This window comes from Mus musculus, chromosome 13 (genome assembly GCF_000001635.26).
Source record: "Mus musculus strain C57BL/6J chromosome 13, GRCm38.p6 C57BL/6J".
In the NCBI taxonomy this organism is placed as follows: Eukaryota; Metazoa; Chordata; class Mammalia; order Rodentia; family Muridae; genus Mus; species Mus musculus.
Window position 1 is genome coordinate 38,882,571 of NC_000079.6, and position 20,748 is coordinate 38,903,318.

The window sequence follows — 20,748 nt, forward strand, 5'->3', positions numbered from 1 at the left end:
TGCATGTGAGTGTGTATGTGCACGCATGTGTATCAGAATTTGACTTTGAGTGTGCTTCTGAGGCCACTCTCCAGATTGATTTTTTTAAGGCAGCTTTTTAAGCAGGAAGCTCATTCCTTTGGTTAGTCAAGCTGGCCAATGAGTACATCTCTATTTCTAGCTCTGGTACCAGACTAGGTACACGCTAGTCGGCTGGCTTTTGACGTGGTTCTAAGGATCCAAACTCAGGTCCTCTGCCCTGCACAAAAGGCTCTTTACTGACTGAGCCATCTCCCCAGTCACTCTGGTTTTTATTACAAAACTATAAATTGTTCATAGTAGTGAGCCAAACAACTCAGAGTTTGACAACTACACAGTTTACAGTTACCCATGATTCTTTGGAGTGTGGATAGGTTGACCAATAAATATACGTCCATACTCATTCTACCAAGCAAGGCTCACGGAGCTCTGTACTTGCTTCCTCTCCAATGCTGATCAATGACAGTCAGTCTCAGCTTCAAGACGAGAGTGCAGCACCTCTATGCTATTGAGCGTTCAGTGATGGCAGGCAGCCTGGAGCTGGGTATTCCTGGAGACAGCTGATCTCCATGACTTACTGCATGACTTGAGCGAGTGCCTTGCCTTTTCTTTGACACCCGTGATTCATATAAATAGGAGCATTATAATATAACATGAGGATTATTAAATTAATATCAAGAACCATGGACAGCACTGAGACAACACTAAACAGCAGTTTTCTTTCTCTTGGGAAGGACAAGGAACAAGAATGGCCCTGTGGTAAATGGGAATCTAAGGACACGGACAATAGCTGTAACTATTAAGTCCCCCTGAAAAAACTACATTTGCATAGGCTTTGAACTCCACAGTGACAGGAAACCTCACCATGTTTCACACTGCACGCTTGAACAACAGGTGAACATTTTAAATTGCATCATTTTGTCTATTATCTATTATTAGTAATCTAAGATCTGTAATCCAAGAAAACATTTTCTTGCTCAGAATTTTGGTGTCTTTCTGAGCTCTTTCATGTCTCTGATGGGTTTTAAGATTTTTTTTTCTATTTCTCCTAAGAGTGACCTTGGAGAATAGAAGTGAATTGCATTGAATTTGCGTGTTGTCTCATTTCTTTTTCTTTCTTTTTTTTTTTTTTTTTTTGCAAAGCAACTTGTGAGCAACTTTATTTTGGCTTACATTCCTGAGGGATTAGACCCCACGATAGAGGTAGAGGCATGACAGAAGGCGGCCAGAGTAGGGAGATGAGCATGCACATGTTCAATGGCAAACACAAAGCTATCAAATCTTAAAGTCCATCCCCGAGTGACACTCTCCTGCCAGCAAGACTCTGATCTCTAAAAGTACCATAACCATCAACCAGTACCATCTACTTGGGGAATCAATGTTCAAATATCTGATCCATTTTTTTTTTCAATCAAACTACAACAACCATCAAGCTAACCTCTGTCAAGTCTAGGGAGATGCATATGTTGGCACAAATGAACATTGCTGTGACGAAATACAGTGGAAATAACAAATCTACATTTGACTAATAACATTAAAAATATGCAATTAACAAATATTTAGGGTCTTCTTAGATGTTCCTTTCTACGAAAAGAGGGGTTATTTTCAGCATGAAAAATGACTTTGAATAAGGAATGCACTTATTTAAATTTTTTTTCCATTTTTTATTAGGTATTTAGCTCATTTACATTTCCAATGCTATACCAAAAATCCCCCATAGCCACCCACCCCCACTCCCCTACCCACCCACTCCCCCTTTTTGGCCCTGGCGTTCCCCTGTACTGGGGCATATAAAGTTTGCGTGTCCAATGGGCCTTTCTTTCCAGTGATGGCCGACTAGGCCATCTTTTGATACATATGCAGCTAGAGTCAAGAGCTCTGGGGTACTGGTTAGTTCATAATGTTGATCCACCTATAGGGTTGCAGATCCCTTTAGCTCCTTGGGTACTTTCTCTAGCTCCTCCATTGGGGGACCTGTGATCCATCCAATAGCTGACTGTGAGCATCCACTTCTGTGTTTGTTAGGCCCTGGCATAGTCTCACAAGAGACAGCTATATCAGGGTCCTTTCGATAAAATCTTGCAAGTCTATGCAATGGTGTCAGCGTTTGGATGCTGATTATGGGGTGGATCCCTGGATATGGCAGTCTCTACATGGTCCATCCTTTTATCTCAGCTCCAAACTTTGTCTCTGTAACTCCTTCCAAGGGTGTTTTGTTCCCACTTCTAAGGAGGGGCATAGTGTCCACACTTCAGTCTTCATTTTTCTTGAGTTTCATGTGTTTAGGAAATTGTATCTTATATCTTGGGTATCCTAGGTTCTGGGCTAATATCCACTCATCAGTGAGTACATATTGTGTGAGTTCCTTTGTGAATGTGTTACCTCACTCAGGATGATGCCCTCCAGGTCCATCCATTTGGCTAGGAATTTCATAAATTCATTCTTTTTAATAGCTGAGTAGTACTCCATTGTGTAGATGTACCACACTTTCTGTATCCATTCCTCTGTTGAGGGGCATCTGGGTTCTTTCCAGCTTCTGGCTATTATAAATAAGGCTGCTATGAACATAGTGGAGCATGTGTCCTTCTTACCAGTTGGGGCATCTTCTGGATATATGCCCAGGAGAGGTATTGCTGGATCCTCCGGTAGTACTATGTCCAACCTTCTGAGGAACTGCCAGACAGATTTCCAGAGTGGTTGTACAAGCCTGCAATCCCACCAACAATGGAGGAGTGTTCCTCTTTCTCCACATCCACGCCAGCATCTGCTGTCACCTGAATTTTTGATCTTAGCCATTCTGACTGGTGTGAGGTGGAATCTCAGGGTTGTTTTGATTTGCATTTCCCTGATGATTAAGGATGTTGAACATTTTTTCAGGTGCTTCTCTGCCATTCGGTATTCCTCAGGTGAGAATTCTTTGTTCAGTTCTGAGCCCCATTTTTTAATGGGGTTATTTGATTTTCTGAAGTCCACCTTCTTGAGCTCTTTATATATGTTGGATATTGGTCCCCTATCTGATTTAGGATAGGTAAAGATCCTTTCCCAATCTGTTGGTGGTCTTTTTGTCTTATTGCCGGTGTCCTTTGCCTTGCAGAAACTTTGGAGTTTCATTAGGTCCCATTTGTCAATTCTCGATCTTACAGCACAAGCCATTGCTGTTCTGTTCAGGAATTTTTCCCCTGTGCCCATATCTTCAAGGCTTTTCCCCACTTTCTCCTCTATAAGTTTCAGTGTCTCTGGTTTTATGTGAAGTTCCTTGATCCACTTAGATTTGACCTTAGTACAAGGAGATAAGTATGGATCGATTCGCATTCTTCTACACGATAACAACCAGTTGTGCCAGCACCAATTGTTGAAAATGCTGTCTTTCTTCCACTGGATGGTTTTAGCTCCCTTGTCGAAGATCAAGTGACCATAGGTGTGTGGGTTCATTTCTGGGTCTTCAATTCTATTCCATTGGTCTACTTGTCTGTCTCTATACCAGTACCATGCAGTTTTGATCACAATTGCTCTGTAGTAACGCTTTAGGTCAGGCATGGTGATTCCACCAGAGGTTCTTTTATCCTTGAGAAGAGTTTTTGCTATCCTAGGTTTTTTGTTATTCCAGATGAATTTGCAAATTGCTCCTTCTAATTCGTTGAAGAATTGAGTTGGAATTTTGATGGGGATTGCATTGAATCTGTAGATTGCTTTTGGCAAGATAGCCATTTTTACAATGTTGATCCTGCCAATCCATGAGCATGGGAGATCTTTCCATCTTCTGAGATCTTCTTTAATTTCTTTCTTCAGAGACTTGAAGTTTTTATCATACAGATCTTTCACTTCCTTAGTTAGAGTCACGCCGAGATATTTTATATTATTTGTGACTATTGAGAAGGGTGTTGTTTCCCTAATTTCTTTCTCAGCCTGTTTATTCTTTGTGTAGAGAAAGGCCATTGACTTGTTTGAGTTAATTTTATATCCAGCTACTTCACCGAAGCTGTTTATCAGGTTTAGGAGTTCTCTGGTGGAATTTTTAGGGTCACTTATATATACTATCATATCATCTGCAAAAAGTGATATTTTGACTTCCTCTTTTCCAATTTGTATCCCCTTGATCTCCTTTTGTTGTCGAATTGCTCTGGCTAATACTTCAAGTACTATGTTGAAAAGGTAGGGAGAAAGTGGGCAGCCTTGTCTAGTCCCTGATTTTAGTGGGATTGCTTCCAGCTTCTCTCCATTTACTTTGATGTTGGCTACTGGTTTGCTGTAGATTGCTTTTATCATGTTTAGGTATGGGCCTTGAATTCCTGATCTTTCCAAGACTTTTATCATGAATGGGTGTTGGATCTTGTCAAATGCTTTTTCTGCATCTAACGAGATGATCATGTGGTTTTTGTCTTTGAGTTTGTTTATATAATGGATTACATTGATGGATTTTCGTATATTAAACCATCCCTGCATCCCTGGAATAAAACCTACTTGGTCAGGATGGATGATTGCTTTAATGTGTTCTTGGATTCGGTTAGCGAGAATTTTATTGAGGATTTTTGCATCAATATTCATAAGAGAAATTGGTCTGAAGTTCTCTATCTTTGTTGGATCTTTCTGTGGTTTAGGTATCAGAGTAATAGTGGCTTCATAAAATGAGTTGGGTAGAGTACCTTCTACTTCTATCTTGTGAAAAAGTTTGTGCAGAACTGGAATTAGATCTTCTTTGAAGGTCTGATAGAACTCTGCACTAAACCCGTCTGGTCCTGGGCTTTTTTTGGCTGGGAGACTATTTATAACTGCTTCTATTTCTTTAGGGGATATGGGACTGTTTAGAAGGTCAACTTGATCCTGATTCAACTTTGGTACCTGGTATCTGTCCAGAAATTTGTCCATTTCGTCCAGGTTTTCCAGTTTTGTTGAGTATAGCCTTTTGTAGAAGGATCTGATGGTGTTTTGGATTTCTTCAGGATCTGTTGTTATGTCTCCCTTTTCATTTCTGATTTTGTTAATTAGGATTTTGTCTCTGTGCCCTCTAGTGAGTCTAGCTAAGGGTTTATCTATCTTGTTGATTTTCTCAAAGAACCAACTACTCGTTTGGTTAATTCTTTGAATAGTTCTTCTTGTTTCCACTTGGTTGATTTCACCCCTGAGTTTGATTATTTCCTGCCATCTACTCCTCTTGGGTGAATTTGCTTCCTTTTTTTCTAGAGCTTTTAGATGTGTTGTCAAGCTGCTAGTATGTGCTCTCTCCCGTTTCTTCTTGGAGGCACTCAGAGCTATGAGTTTCCCTCTTAGAAATGCTTTCATTGTGTCCCAAAGGTTTGGGTACGTTGTGGCTTCATTTTCATTAAACTCTAAAAAGTCTTTAATTTCTTTCTTTATTCCTTCCTTGACCAAGATATCATTGAGAAGAGTGTTGTTCAGTTTCCACGTGAGTGTTGGATTTCTGTTATTTTTTTTTGTTATTGAAGATCAGCCTTAGTGCATGGTGATCTGATAGGATACATGGGACAATTTCAATATTTTTGAATCTGTTGAGGCCTGTTTTGTGACCTATTATGTGGTCAATTTTGGAGAAGGTCCCGTGAGGTGCTGAGAAGAAGGTATATCCTTTTGTTTTAGGATAAAATGTTCTGTAGATATCTGTCAGATCCATTTGTTTTATCACTTCTGTTAGTTTCAGTGTGTCCCTGTTTAGTTTCTGTTTCCATGATCTGTCCATTGGTGAAAGTGGTGTGTTGAAGTCTCCCACTATTATTGTGTGAGGTGCAATATGTGCTTTGAGCTTTACTAAAGTTTCTTTAATGAATGTGGCTGCCCTTGTATTTGGAGCATAGATATTCAGAATTGAGAGTTCCTCTTGGAGGATTTTACCTTTGATGAGAACGAAGTGCCCCTCCTTGTCTTTTTTGATGACTTTGGGTTGGAAGTCAATCTTATCAGATATTAGGATGGCTACTCCAGCTTGTTTCTTCATACCATTTGCTTGGAAAATTGTTTTCCAGCCTTTTATTCTGCAGTAATGTCTATCTTTTTCTCTGAGATGTGTCTCCTGTAAGCAGCAAAATGTTGGGTCTTGTTTGTGTAGCCAGTTTGTTAGTCTATGTCTTTTTATTGGGGAGTTGAGACCATTGATGTTAAGAGATATTAAGGAAAAGTAATTGTTGCTTCCTGTTATTTTTGTTGTTAAAGTTGGCATTCTGTTCTTGTGGCTGTCTTCTTTTAGGTTTGTTGAGGAATTACCTTCTTGTTTTTTCTAGGGCGTTGTTCCCATTCTTGTATTGGTTTTTTTCTGTTATTATCCTTTGAAGGGCTGGATTTGTGGAGAGATAATGTGTGAATTTGGTTTTGTCGTGGAATACTTTGGTTTCTCCATCTATGGTAATTGAGAGTTTGGCTGGGTATAGTAGCCTGGGCTGGAATTTGTGTTCTCTTAGTGTCTGTATAACATCTGTCCAGGCTCTTCTGGCTTTCATAGTCTCTGGTGAAAAATCTGGTGTAATTCTGTAAGGCTTGCCTTTATATGTTACTTGACCTTTTTCCCTTACTGCTTTTAGTATTCTATCTTTATTTAGTGCATTTGTTGTTCTGATTATTATGTGTCGGGAGGAATTTCTTTTCTGGTCCAGTCTATTTGGAGTTCTGTAGGCTTCTTGTATGTTCATAGGCATCTCTTTCTTTAGATTTGGGAAGTTTTCTTCAATAATTTTGTTGAAGATGTTTGCTGGTCCTTTGAGTTGAGAATCTTCATTCTCATCCACTCCTATTATCCGTAGGTTTGGTCTTCTCATTGTGTCCTGGATTTCCTGGATATTTTGAGTTAGGATCTTTTTGCATTTTCCATTTTCTTTGATTGTTGTGCCGATGTTCTCTATGGAATCTTCTCCACCTGAGATTCTCTCTTCCATCTCTTGTATTCTGTTGCTGATGCTCAAATCTATGGTTCCAGATTTCTTTCCTAGGGTTTCTATCTCCAGTGTTGCCTCACTTTGAGTTTTCTTTATTGTGTCTACTTCCCTTTTTAGGTCTAGTATGGTTTTGTTCATTTCCATCACCTATTTGTATGTTTTTTCCTCTTTTTCTGTAAGGACTTCTACCTGTTTGATTGTGTTTTCCTGTTTTTCTTTAAGGACTTGTAACTCTTTAGCAGTGTTCTCCTGTATTTCTTTAAGTGATTTATTAAAGTCCTTCTTGATGTCCTCTACCATCATCATGAGATATGCTTTTAAATCTAGGTCTAGGTTTTCGGGTGTGTTGGGGTGCCCTGGACTGGGCGAAGTGGGAGTGCTGGGTTCTGATGATGGTGAGTGGTCTTGGTTCCTGTTAGTAGGATTCCTACGTTTACCTTTCGCCATCTGGTAATCTCTGGAGTTAGTAGTTATAGTTGACTCTGTTTAGAGATTGTTCTTCTGGTGATTCTGTTACCGTCTATCAGCAGACCTGGGAGACAGATTCTCTCCTCTGAGTTTCAGTACTCAGAGCACTCTCTGCTGGCAAGCTCTCTTACAGGGAAGGTGCGCAGATATCTTGTTTTTGGACCTCCTCCTGGTTGAAGAAGAAGGCCCAAAACAGGGCCTTTCTCAGAAGCTGTGTTGCTTTGGCAGTTCCCAGAAGCTGTCAGCTTCTGTGGTGCAGACTCTCACCTGTGCAGACTAAATTCCTAAGTTCCAGGGAGTCCCGGAACCAAGATGGCAACCGCTGCTCCTGAGGCTGAGGCCGCCTCCCGAGCCAGGCGGACACCTGTCCTCTGGTCCGGACGGTGGCCGGCTGTCTGCAGCCTGCAAAGGGTGCTGCCTCAGCGGCTCTGTGCTTCCGCCTGTCCCAGAAGCTGCCCAGTTCTCTGGTGCACCCTCTCACCTGTTCAGACTAATTTCCTAAGTTCTGCTGAGTCCCGGAACCAAGATGGCGACCGCTGCTGCTGAGGCTGAGGCCGCCTCCCGAGCCAGGCGGACACCTGTCCTCTGGTCCGGACGGTGGCCGGCTGTCTGCAGCCCGCCAAGGGTGCTGCCTCAGTGGCTCTGTGCTTCCGCCTGTGTTGTCTCATTTCTAAACAGTTTTTATTAGCATATATTAACAACTATAATGGATTTCATTGTGATATTTTCATAGACACATATAAACTAGTTCAATCATATTCACTTCCCATTGCTCTCTCTTACCCTTCCTACTCCTTCTGGGCCTCTTTCTCCTCATAACCAGTTCCCCCTAACTTTTATATCTTTTTTTTTTTTTTTTGAGTTTACTCGGGGTTACTCACAAGAGAAAGAATTATTTACAGGAGCCTGGGAAGGTCACCATGGAAGAAAGTGCATCTCCCCCAGCAACCAATAAGTACTCACAGAGCCTCAGGAGTGGGTGGGGTTGATGAGCCTCTCTTTCTAGCAACTCTTATTATGGTTTTATTTCTTTGGGTTGGATATTTACAACTAGAACTGTTGGTTATATGGCAAATTTACGTTAGATTAATACATTCTCTTATACGGATATAATTCGATATGAATTGCTTTTAGGAATGATATAAACATCAGTAAACATTTGAGTACAATTTTAAGACAACTATTAAAGCACTCATATTGTCGAATCTATCAATCTTAAGTGCATAATTAAATATCCTAGAACATTCAGTAAGGTGCATACCCATCACCACAGGCCAGGTTTAGGACATTTGCATCATCTTAGTCAGATAGTCTGCACCTACTTGCAGCTAACCTCAGGTCCTACACAAGGTCCAGGCACTCAACCTACCTTCTGCTTCCATGCTGCCTTTTCAAGACATTGGGTAAGTGGACCATACATAATATGCTTTTGTATATCTGAATTCTTTCAGGAAATATGATATTATCCCCATTATAGACTCTTAATATTTCTTCCTTTGCACTGAGGCATGTTTTGGCTTTTTTTGTTTTTGTTTTTGTTTTTACTGTATGACTGTGTTCAACAATTGTGTATTTGGATTGTATCTAGTTTTGGCTGCTAAGGATAATAATATCCTATGACCATTTATGCATAAATTATTGAGTGAACTTATACATAATAATTATATTGCACCATGATATCCTGATTGATGTATACATTATATGAATAGTAACTAGGGTAGTGGATACATATACCATAGGGCTTTCTCATTTCAGTATGATGAGTCCACTCAAAATTCATCCTTCTGGCTGTTTTGAGATACAGTTTGCACCGCTGCTAATTGTGGTTGCTTTACTGGATTACAGGACACACAGCTTGCTGCTGGGGAGTTGTGGGGATAGTTGGCCCCGGGTACAATGTTAGGTTTATATTACACCTTTAACTTCAGCTGCTAACTTCGTTTTCCAAAGTGACTACTTGGTTTTGCATTCCCACAAGCAATGCTGGAATGTTCTGCAGACACAATTTTAAAAGGTCAAAATAAAAAAAGATATACAAATTTAAACGGCAAATTTCCATTCTCTGGCATTAATTATCTGCTACGGTTTCCCTCTTATGAAAGGTCAAGGGGTAACTTCTTCTAGAGTACCAGGATTCTCCCTTGCCGTATATTGCTATTTTTGTAGAAAGGGGACTTCTCTTGCCTTAGTCATCCAGCTAAGCCAGCAAGAGCTGCCTTCTGCTCTACCATTTCTGGCCACCCTAAGAGACCCTGGGAAGTGCAAAGAAGATTTAACAAATGAAAATTTTACTCTAGGGGTCTGGCAAGAAAGGAGTTAATGCAGTTTGTAACAATTATTGACTACAAGATCTGCAAATGATTGCATAAAATTTTTAAAATATGCCTGCAAGCTTCTCTTATCGACATGGTGCCCCAGGGGTATACACATGGGTTTAAGTATCTAAACGTTTTATTAATTACATTGCTATGATTTACCTCTCCCATGTTAGCATTTCAGTTTATGAAACAACCCTGTAATTAGAAAATGACGTAGCACCATTGCTTGTTTACTTGTGGGTGAAATATTGTACACATACATACATAGGTATTTATATACACACTCACACATGTGGGGACTGTATTTTCCCTGATCAACCCTCACAGGCTACTTTATTTCCAGTCCAATTAATAGGCAATTTCCAGTGGTGCATTAAATTGCTTTTGGGTGGGGGAGGATGGTGGCTGCGAAGCCCCTGCCCTGCTGAAGTATGTAATAGCATCTGTGGATGTTTGTTTATATGTTTCCCTCTACAGGCAGAAAACTTAAATCATAAGATTTTATTATTTTAAGAAAAGTATCTATATACAACTAGAGATGCATGCCATGGCTGTGATGTGTCCTGTCTGCAGAGGACTAGAACAGAGTTAGTGGGTGGCACAGGGCAGCGGGATGGGAGATAATTTAAGTGTAGCCTCAGACTGTGAAAAGCAGGGCTTCTTATATTTCCAGTCACCCATTTGGCAGATGTTTACCAAGAACCTAAGCTGTAGTTGGCACCACACTATGCACTTAAGCAGATAAAAATGTGTTTTGGAGACAATCTGACACCCAGAGTCCACAGTTCCATGGGAGAAGGCTTTATTCATAAATATTGAGCAGATGTGTGAAGAGTGGACAGGAAACCCAAGGACAGGTCACTGAAGTGGGGGATGAGGGGAGGTGATGGAGTCAGTCTGGCAAGCATGAAGGAGCTGATGTAGGAAGATCTATCTTTGGTGATCATCACTATGCAAAAGAAAAACAGCTCTCACCTTTTTTTTTTCCTGAGTAGACATGGAAAAAGGTCACCATTTGAATGGCTTTTTGAGATGAAGCAACTTTTTCTATGGATGGGACATGCTGTGGTGTGTCTGATACAAACAGTCACAGGTGGCGGCAGCAGTTGGCCCAGTCATTTTGCACATTCCCTGAGGTGGGTAATTAATGTGAGGGAGGGTGGACATCTTGCACCTACCTGATCATTAAGGCTGGCAGATATGTGTAGAGTGAAGACAAGAAGGACTGAGTGACAGAAGGGCAGAAAAGCAGCATCTATAGCAAATTGTCTTTAAACATGAAAAGCAGTGTTGAATGAATTCTTTATATATAAGCTTAGCCAATTAAAACTTCACGCTGGGTAGCTGTGCAAGAGTAATATCCCCTTATGAGCAAAAGTGGCCATATCCTTGTTTGTGTAGGTATTCCTCAGGATCTACATGTGTGGCGGGGCATGACCAGGACTCCCACAGATACCCCCCCCCCCCGACACACACACACTCAAGTCCTTTACATGTAATGGCACATCTTTAAGTGTAATTCAAGTCATCTCTACGTAGCTGATAATAACCAGTGCAGTGTAAATGCTATTCAAAGTGTTCCAGTACAGATGAGCTGTTCTGTGGTTTATCACTCAGGAACAAGAGGCAGAAATGAGACAGATAAAGTAGATGGGGCAAACTATTGATCTTACCCAATCTTGATTCTGGGCATACTGGAGTTTTGTTAACCCCATTCTGTTTTGAAATTTTTCATAGTGAATTTCTTTCTTTCTGTCCATCCTTCTTTCCTTCCTCCCTCCTTCTCTCCCTCCCTCCCTCCCTTTCTCCCTTCTTTCTGTTTTCTTTTCTTTCTTGACAAGGTCTTACTCTATGGCCTGGCCTGGCTTTGAACTCACAATCTTTCTACTTCTGCCTCCCAAGTGCTGGGATCATATGCTCAGTTTCAGAATTTGTTTATACTTACTGCTTCTATCTCACAAAAAAAGAATCTTAAGATTCTACTATTTAAAGAGATCTATTTTTAACACACACACTCTCTCTCTTTCTCTCTCTCTCTCTCTCTCTCTCTCTCTCTCTCTGTGTGTGTGTGTGTGTGTGTGTGTGTGTGTGTGTGTGTGTGACATGATGTGCACAGGGGCTACAGGCAATTATGACCTGCTGGACATGGGCACTGGTCAAGTCCAGTCACTCCTTAAGGTTCTTATTAAACTTTATTTTGGGAAGTCCAGATTAGGGTTAGGGTTAGGGCTTAGTTATTAAATCTTTGTCTCATTTTGCTGGCCTTTTGAGCAGCCTCTGACCCTTGGGACCACTTGTGTGGTTTAGAGCACACATCCCTCGTCTTAGTTGTCATGATGCTCCGTATTCCTCTATTGAGTGACACTTCTCAGCTCTGCTCATCAAGTCCCTTCCCCTCCACTTGGTCACATCTAAAGAACAAACACCCACTTCTTTAAATCCTTTTTGCTTTCATCAAATGTCCAAACTCTTGTTACAGCTGAAGGTACCTTGTGACCTGCCTGTATCATTTGATCACACATGTCTTTAGCCAGTATCCCTTTTGTCCACGGGTGGATGTTCTCCTACCTCCCTGTCTCTTAGGTTTCAGCTTAAAAGATCCTTTGTCGGGTCTTCAGACCTGTTCTACTCTTTCATTGTCAGCTGTGGTTTTTGTTCTTAATATCAAACATAGATGGAATTAAATTCATACACATGTTATTGTGGGTCTATTGCTATTCCCTGCATTAAACTCAAGGAATCGGTCTAACATGTTGACTGATGCACAACATCTATTCCATTGATGATCTGCCCCATATAGACAGGTCATATGTGGCAAGTAGTAGGTGCTCATATTAGAACTGTTATGGGAGGTTGGTGATGTTCTAAGTAAACACTGGTGAGCAGATATGATCATCAACACTGAAATGGAGCAAACAGTGCAATGAATGAAAGGTGAGGTGTTTCCTTGGGTAGCTTTCACTCATGAGCCATTCCCCTTTCTCCTACAGTTTATATCCCTCAAGCCATCTTCACTGTTGCTGGGCTCAATCAGAAATGAGGTGGGAGAGTTGCAAGGATTCGAATATTTTGCTCTCATGATTGAAGATCACATATCAGAAATCAGATGCCATATATTATGACTTTCATTTTAAAGCCTTTTATAGAAAGTTGGAAAGTCCTTTGAAAATAAGCATTTTTCTCTCATAATACTGCATCTAGCCCATTTGAAACCATACAGCTTGTCGTCTGTGCAAAGACCCCAGTGAGGGCATCTCTGTCAGGGAGGAATGGGACTGAGCCACTATGTATTTCCACGTTGCCAGTCTGTGGGCTTCTTTTCGGTTCCACAGCCCCCTGTTACTCCATGTTGGGGTAATCAGATATCTGGTTGCTGGTCTTGGTTTTGCAGTCTCAAGTCAAGATAGACATTTAACCACTTAACTATCAAAATCACAAAAATATGTGAAGGAAATGTGTTGTTTAGTAAATCAATGGATGTTGATTATTGAGAAATAGATGCTGCAATTTCTTAAAAACCCCAAGATTGCTCTAGCTTTGAGCTGTTCTGTGGTTCATGTACACTACAGGTACAGTGGATGACTGACCACAGGTAGAGTGGATGACTGACCACAGGTACAGTGGCTGGCATAGGTGCTTCAGCCACATCCTTTTGCCTGATGCCACTTTGGTAACCCTATTGCAACAAGCATAGGTCTGCTCCTGTAAGGTTACAAAGAACTGACCTACAACAGCGAGCTCAGCCAATAGTCTTACATTAAGTTTACTTGAGCATTTTAAATTCCCTTTTCCTTTTAGAGATGCTTAAGGGGAATCTTAAGACTTCCTTCAATCTGAGGAGATGGATTTGTTGGTAAAGTGACCTAACTTTGCATCCTTAGTGTCTACATTAAGAAACAAAAATAAAACAAAGAAACAGTCACAATGGCCTATTCTGTAATCCCAAACTTCTTAAATTGACGACTAAATCCTTCAACTGTCAAACAGTGAAAGTTAATGACAACACCTACCTCCTGGAGCTAATGGTTACAAAAGAGCTTGGTACAATGCCTGAAGCATAATTCTCAATGAAGTTTGTCATAGTTATTTTTATTACTCAATAAGTTTAAGGCATGTTTCTTCCATGATGATTCTAATTCTGCTTGCTTTGGTATATATACCAAAATATCTATGTGTGTGTTGTGCCACTGATATGTGGTTATTTCCTTATTTTTATTTAAGGTTCTTGTGAAGGTGGGGACCCTTAAGAATATTTGCCCCTTGGGTTGCCCCTGTAGAGTAGGGAGCATTCTGTCTCTCATGGGCTCTGCTAACCCTGTTCAGAGGGAGCAGTGCCTGACACTAACTCCATACCCTTACAGGGCACCGGCAGCTGTTGGGACAAGTGGAAGGACTTCAGAGACATGTCACAGTAGTTTCAGAAACGGCGACAGGGCACCTCACCTGACAGATGTGAAGGACAGGCTCAGTGTGTTCACTCTCCAGCTTGTGGGGAAAGCAAGGACACCTCTAAGGAAAATGCTTCTCTTTGGAAATCCAGGAAGGTAAATTTCTCAAGGACTGTAAAATGACTCTTGTCTCCTATATTGGTATTTTCCTCTGAAAAATAAATGTGTTTTTGCATTATTTAAATAGAACATAATTAAGCACCAAGGGCTCTGTGTTCTTTACACCTACGGGACAGGCAGTGGGGTATCTAGGCCTGGAGGGCGGTAGACATGGCAGAGAGAGAGAGAGAGAGAGAGAGAGAGAGAGAGAGAGAGAGAGAGAGAGAGAGAACAATAGCAAGAAACAGACAGAGACCCGGGGCCAGAGGAAGAGAAAGGAAGTGTTTAACATTCAGAATTTGTCCACAGCCGATAATTTATTAGAACTCATCTATAACAAGGCCTGGCAATGATTTATAAGTTGATTTGAAAAATAAATAAAAGTGATAGAAACCTGCATTTGGTTTTAATGATAGACTGTTGCAGCGTGAAAACTGAGGATATGAAACATTGCAGGGAAATTAGATATTATGCCCCGCAGACAATCGCGGCTACCAGCCCATTAATTGTTAGATATTTATTATTAAAAATTTCTTTTCATGAGTGACTGCAGAATATTTGTGCTACTCAAACTGTTGAGTTCTGACATGAATGAAGGGTGGGGAGCCCATTTTTCATGTGTGTATGTGTGTGTGTGTGTGTGTGTGTGTGTGTGTGTGTGTGTGTGTGTATGTGTGTGTGTAACTGACAGAGCAGCTGACCAAAATAGGAGCCAGAGCTCTTATGGCAAAAACACAAACACAGAGCAGCTGCCTTTTAACCCAGCACCAGGAGGGGGATGCTGGCACGCTTACCATTTCTAAAGCCACACCGTACTACTGCCACAACTGTCATGGTCATCCCCACCATCCGTATCACCACTACCACCACCATCAGCATCCACCTCACCACCCCCACGTGATCATTTTTTTTTCTGCTCAGATATCAAACTTAGCTATAATATAAGCAAGATCTTCCAACATCAATAAAACACAGTTCAGAAGTTACCACCAGCAGCATCTCAGGAGGGCTCCACAAAAATTAAAAAGCTGCATTCTGATCTCATCTGTATTTAATTTATCATGTTCCTCTTTGGTCTGGGAAGACCCAGAGGGTTGTCAACTGAGCATGCAATGGTTTTGATTATCATACACAATGGATGTGCCCAAAGCAAAGGTATTTTCCATCTGAGTTACAGTGTTCCTAAAACTACTTGCTTAAAAATAAAATAATGTATTTATTTTCTCACTGAGAGAAAAAAAATGCATGTCTTTGATTAACTGGAAACAACATATCATTATACTGTAATGTTTAAATGATTTTCTGTTTTATTTTATTCATATTGAAAATGTCTATGCTTCCTTTATTTGTTAGATGTGATATTTTTGGACAGATCTATATTTTTAATATGTAATTAAGTATACTGTATATATTACAAAATACAAATATTACAAATTCATACATATGTATTTATAAATCAGAAAGCTCACTACAGCTAGGCTTACTTCACAATTCTATTTTTAGTTTAAATTTGAAGGAGTAGACAGACATAAATGTCAGTGGAGAGGTCAGGGTAGGAAAGAGGGTGGTTTAGGCCAATGGCGTAGCCTTGAGAGCTTGTCTGGTCGTCTTCATAGGGGGCACAGCTGCTTATATACCCTTGATTGGAGTCTGGGTCTTTCTCTGTCCAGGAAGGGTAGTCCCCTTTAACTGAGTGTTCAGCTTCAGGACATGAAAGGGAGAAAGGAGACACTCACCTAGCCAGCTGGATCAGTCGAATGAACCCACATCACAGCCAGATCACCCTCATACACAAAGGGTATGTTTTAAAACAACCATGGTGAGTTGGAACTTAATGCTTAACTTGCCATTATTACCATCTAATTAAAACAGTCTAGACAGTGGAATCTATTGACAGGCAGTTTTACCATCAGATGCTCTGCAAATCATATCCCTGTGCACTCAGCGTTGGGGATGTGTGTGGCACATCGGACTCTGTGGAAAGCTGCTGAAGACTGGGTCAGAGGCTTGGACTTGACTCTTAGGTAGACTGTGAGCTGTCGGAGAGTGGAGACTGTGTCTGTGCCAACCTTGATCCATGTAACTTTACGTATATGTAGCTGTGTAACTTTATCCATGGTTAGATGTACTCTGAATTCATTGCCTAGACTAATCTAAATCAGACCGTGCTCCAGTGCCAGTCCCTCTGGGTTTTTCCAGCTAAAGTAAAACATAAATTAAATGACAGTGAGATCACAAGATTGCCTTCACCATGTCTACATTGGGTGTATTGAGAAGGGGCCGATACTGTGTACCTTGTGCAGGCTTTGAAGGCATGAAGGGGTCATGGAGAGCGGCTGAGGCTCAGCACAGTGAGAAGCCAGAAGCCACTGGTGAACGTGCAGCCTCAGTTGAAATAGAAACCAGAGACTTGAGGATTTCACGGAGAGAAGGTGAGGCTTGGTCCATGTGGCAGGGTCTGCAACTCTGAAGGGATCCCAGGAGAGACTATTGTGAAGCTGCAACCCCGTTGCACAGACACAGGGAGAGGAAGAGCTAAGAGTCCCCATGACTCCTTTTAGGTCATGCTCCCATGATGCAGTGGCAATCAAGATCACCTCTTCAAGACCCTACCACCTCTCAAATAGCAGAACACAGGCGGGTAAGTCTTCAACACCAAGGGGAACACTTATCATCTAAACAAAGGTGGTTTCTGGTTTCCACGGTATGTTATAAAGTTGTTAACCTATTTTTTTTTTTTTTAACTTTTGGAGACAGGGTCTCACAATGTATCCTTGGTTTGGCCAGTCTGCAACTTCCTAGACAAGGCTTGCTTCAAACACACAAAAATCTGCTTGCCTCAGCTAGGATCACAACCAGGCCAAAGACTTTTACTATAAAGAGGCAAATAAAATATACCCTGTGCCTCCAGGCCATAGTCTCTACTATGAATATCTTATTGTTATAGATGAATGCAGGCACATAGAATACAGAAAAAAAAAACAGGCTGCAGGTCTCTGAAATAAGCATTCGTGTCTTACATGTTTCAAGCCCAATTGGCCAAGGTTGTTTTTTAACCTGCCTCCTGCCTCTTCTGTGAACTCTGAGGACAACTAGAGGAACAGTGATGTGGAAAAGAGTTTTTTAGTGGCCACACTCCTAAAGAAAACTGAGCCTCCCCTCACCTGAAGCCACCAGCTGCCATTAGCTCCCCAGCTAGGGATGCTAAGAGTCACTGCCCTGTCCCTGCTTGCATGCTGACTGGCTTAATCTTGTACAGGTCTTGTGTAGGGAATCACAGCTGATATGAGTTCATGAGTGTCACAGCCCTGGCTTGTCCACTGCAGCAGCACTTCCTGACCTCTGGCTGTTTCCTCCTCTTCTCTGCTGTTGCCTGGTTGGGGGTGGTGGGCGTGGGGGAGGGAGAAGATTATGCTATAGGGGTCCAATTTAGTCCTGAGCACTCCACAGTCAGTCTCTGTGTTTTGATGAGTGTTGAGTCTCTGTACTGATTACAATCCACTACAAGAAGAAACCTCTCTGTTGAGGGTTAAGCATCACACTACTTTTTTACCATCCCTTCCTACTGGTAAGCATGGGAAGGCGTTCTTTTGGAATACAAGCATAGAATGCCGATGTCAGGATAGACACTCTCCACCCCAACTGAATAATTTAGTCTCCCTTCCTTTTCCCTATATTGCCATGCTTGCTCAGAGCTTCTTCTTTTTTAAAAAAGATTATACACACACACACACACACACACACACACACACACACACACACACACACACACTAGTACACTGTCACTGTCTTGAAACATGCCAGATTCCATTGCTGATGGTTGTGAGCCACTCTGTGGTTGCTGGGAATTGAACTCGGGACCTTGACAAGAGCAATCAGTGCTCTTAACCACCGTGTCATCTCTCCAGTCCTTGCTTATAGCTTCTTAGCAACATACCAGACTCTTGCTTCCACTCCTGTTTTCCCTCTAGCCCATCCTGTATAAGACTCCATGCCTGACCTTTCCAAACATCATTTTCATCAACTTATGCCCTGGTCCTGGTCCATAAACATCAACCGTTCTCATTCCTATAGAGTCAACTCCAGCTGATTCATTTGGAACTTTTGATATTGTTTGACCAATTCCATTTAATTATCTTCTATCAAATTCCATTCAACACAGTGAAAAATCATAGTATAGCTGGAAATGTTTATATTACCTCCAATATAAAAGCCATAAAGTGGAAAAAAAATCTATCGTGGGAATGTGTCTCCCTGGCTGACGTTAGCCTCTGGATCCTTGTCTCTAATTTCTCAAGTGCTGGGGTTAGAGATGTGTTCTAGCATGCCTGGCTCATTTCCAGTCTCTCAGAAACTTTCCGGTTACATTTTATTTTTCAATAATGTATAATGTTTATTATTTTTGAGATAGGATCTCACTAGGTAGCCTTGTCTGGCCTGGAACTTGATATGTAGACCAGGCTGGTCTCAAAGTCACACTAATCTATCTGCCTTTGTCTGCTGAGTTTTGGGAATAAAAGTATATGCCACTATGTGTGAGAGCAGTGTAATTTTTTAAATGAAAAACTTGAGAGAACTGAATTCAAGAATTTATTTTTCTATGAACTGATAAGCCAACGCTACTGTTTGTTTGATTTTTATAAGATGATGTCTAATCTAATTCATGATCTGTGACAACACCAATGTTTATTCAGATCTCAAAGCCTACTCTGGTCATATTCTTTTGAAAAATATACTTTGTAGAAGTGGGTTTAAATCCAGCTAGAAAATGCTTGGTTACTCCTGTAATATTAGAACCACTATTACACAAGTGGGCCAGGCCAGGCCATGCCAGGCCAGGTCAGGTCATTATTGTACTTTGGAGGATTCTTTTTTTTCTTTTTTTTTCTTTTTTTCTTTTTTCTTTTTCTTTTTCTTTTTCTTTTTTTTTTTTTTTTTTTTTTTTTTGAGACAGGGTTTCTCTGTGTAGTCCTGACTGTCCTGAAACTCACTCTGTAGACCAGGCTGACCTCGAACTCAGAAATCTGCCTGCCTCTGCCTCCCAAGTGCTGGGATTAAAGGCATGTGCCATCACTGCCTGGCTGGAGGATTCATTCTTTATCACATCTTCTTCTAAGCCTAAGAGATCATTGCAAAAGGAGTGTAAAGATTGTGAGACTCAGAGGGTCGTGGACAGGTGCAGAGAAACAGTATGTGTTTGGCATGACAGGGTCATTGCACAGTACCTGTGACTATATGCTCGGGTCCTCCACATGATCAAATCAGCCCAAATCCCAGCCTGGAAGGGAGGAGGGCTTAGGAAGCCCCACCCCTAGCTAAGGAGTAATTGATGGCTGCTGGCAGAGCGGGTCAGTGTCTTCACAAATGTGATCCCAGAGCTCATGCTCCAGTAGAGGATCCTACACTATGTCAATAGAATGAGCTCTAAGGAGACTCAGTGTGTTTACAAACAAAGCATGTGCAGTTGGGCAGGAAACGTGGTGAAGGGTGTGGCAGGGGAGGAATCAGTTGATTGGGATATGGGCTTTGATTAAGACACATTAGATGTATGCATGAAATTCTCAAGCAATAAGAATTTTTAAAAATATAGGTTTTTTTTCCCTGATAGAGTCTACCTGCATTTGTGTCTTTGCTATTCAGAGCATAGGCAAGGACCAGAGACATCAATATCACCTAAAAGACATCAATATCACTTAAAAGACATCAATATCATGGAGAAAAGTCACTGCAGAGGATCTGGTCTAATCCTAATATTTTGGTTAGCTTTAATTGTCAGTTTAACCCAGGGAACAGTCATCTGACAGGACAGCCTCAGTTGAGGGATTTCCTACATCAAATTGGCATATAAGCTTGTCTGGGGGAGGGGGGGATGTTGTGATTATTAATTGGTGTAGGAAAGCCTACCCCACTGTGGGCAGTACCCTCAGAAGGTCCTGGGTTGTAAAAAAACCCTGTTAAGAGGCAAGACCCAGACTTCAGTTCCCAATCGGTAAAACTCAGTCTCTTCCTCTGGGTCTGCTGTGACCCAGAGCACTGTGCTCTGTGACTGAAAAGTGCATTTTCCTTTGAGGAATTTGCTGCTGGCATGACATGCTTGCCTTCTCCTGATCCCTCCTTCCCTCTGCCTGGACCATCTTCCTGACTTTCCCTCTAATCTTTGAACTGCTTCTGTCTACTCGGGGCTGACTTGTGTCCCTCCCAAATTCACCCCACAAGTCCCAGTCCACATGACCTCAAAGCCGCATGTATTTTGATATTGAGTCTGGAAGGGAAAACCCATTTGAATGAATTGTTTAGAGTGGGCCATAATCCAAACTGACTTAGAGGAAAGTTGGGGAAAAAAGGATATAGGCACACACACATGTACATGTGCACAAGCACACACATGCTCACACATGCTCACACACTCACATATACGCATTCATATGTACACACTCTCACACATACCTACACTCATATACATGCATGCATACACACTCTCACACACATACACTCACTCTCACACCTTATACAAAC

General features: G+C 41.4%; 1 long non-coding RNA gene across 1 annotated transcript in view; it reads left to right on the forward strand.

Moving 5' to 3' along the window:
* Gm46392 overlaps positions 1-20,748 on the forward strand; it is a 46,508-nt gene that overhangs the window by 20,841 nt on the left and 4,919 nt on the right. Inside the window, exons 4-6 of the long non-coding RNA XR_001780837.1 lie at positions 14,047-14,229; positions 16,536-16,664; positions 16,794-16,873. This is a non-coding gene — a long non-coding RNA (predicted gene, 46392). The remainder of the gene's footprint in view (positions 1-14,046; positions 14,230-16,535; positions 16,665-16,793; positions 16,874-20,748) is intronic.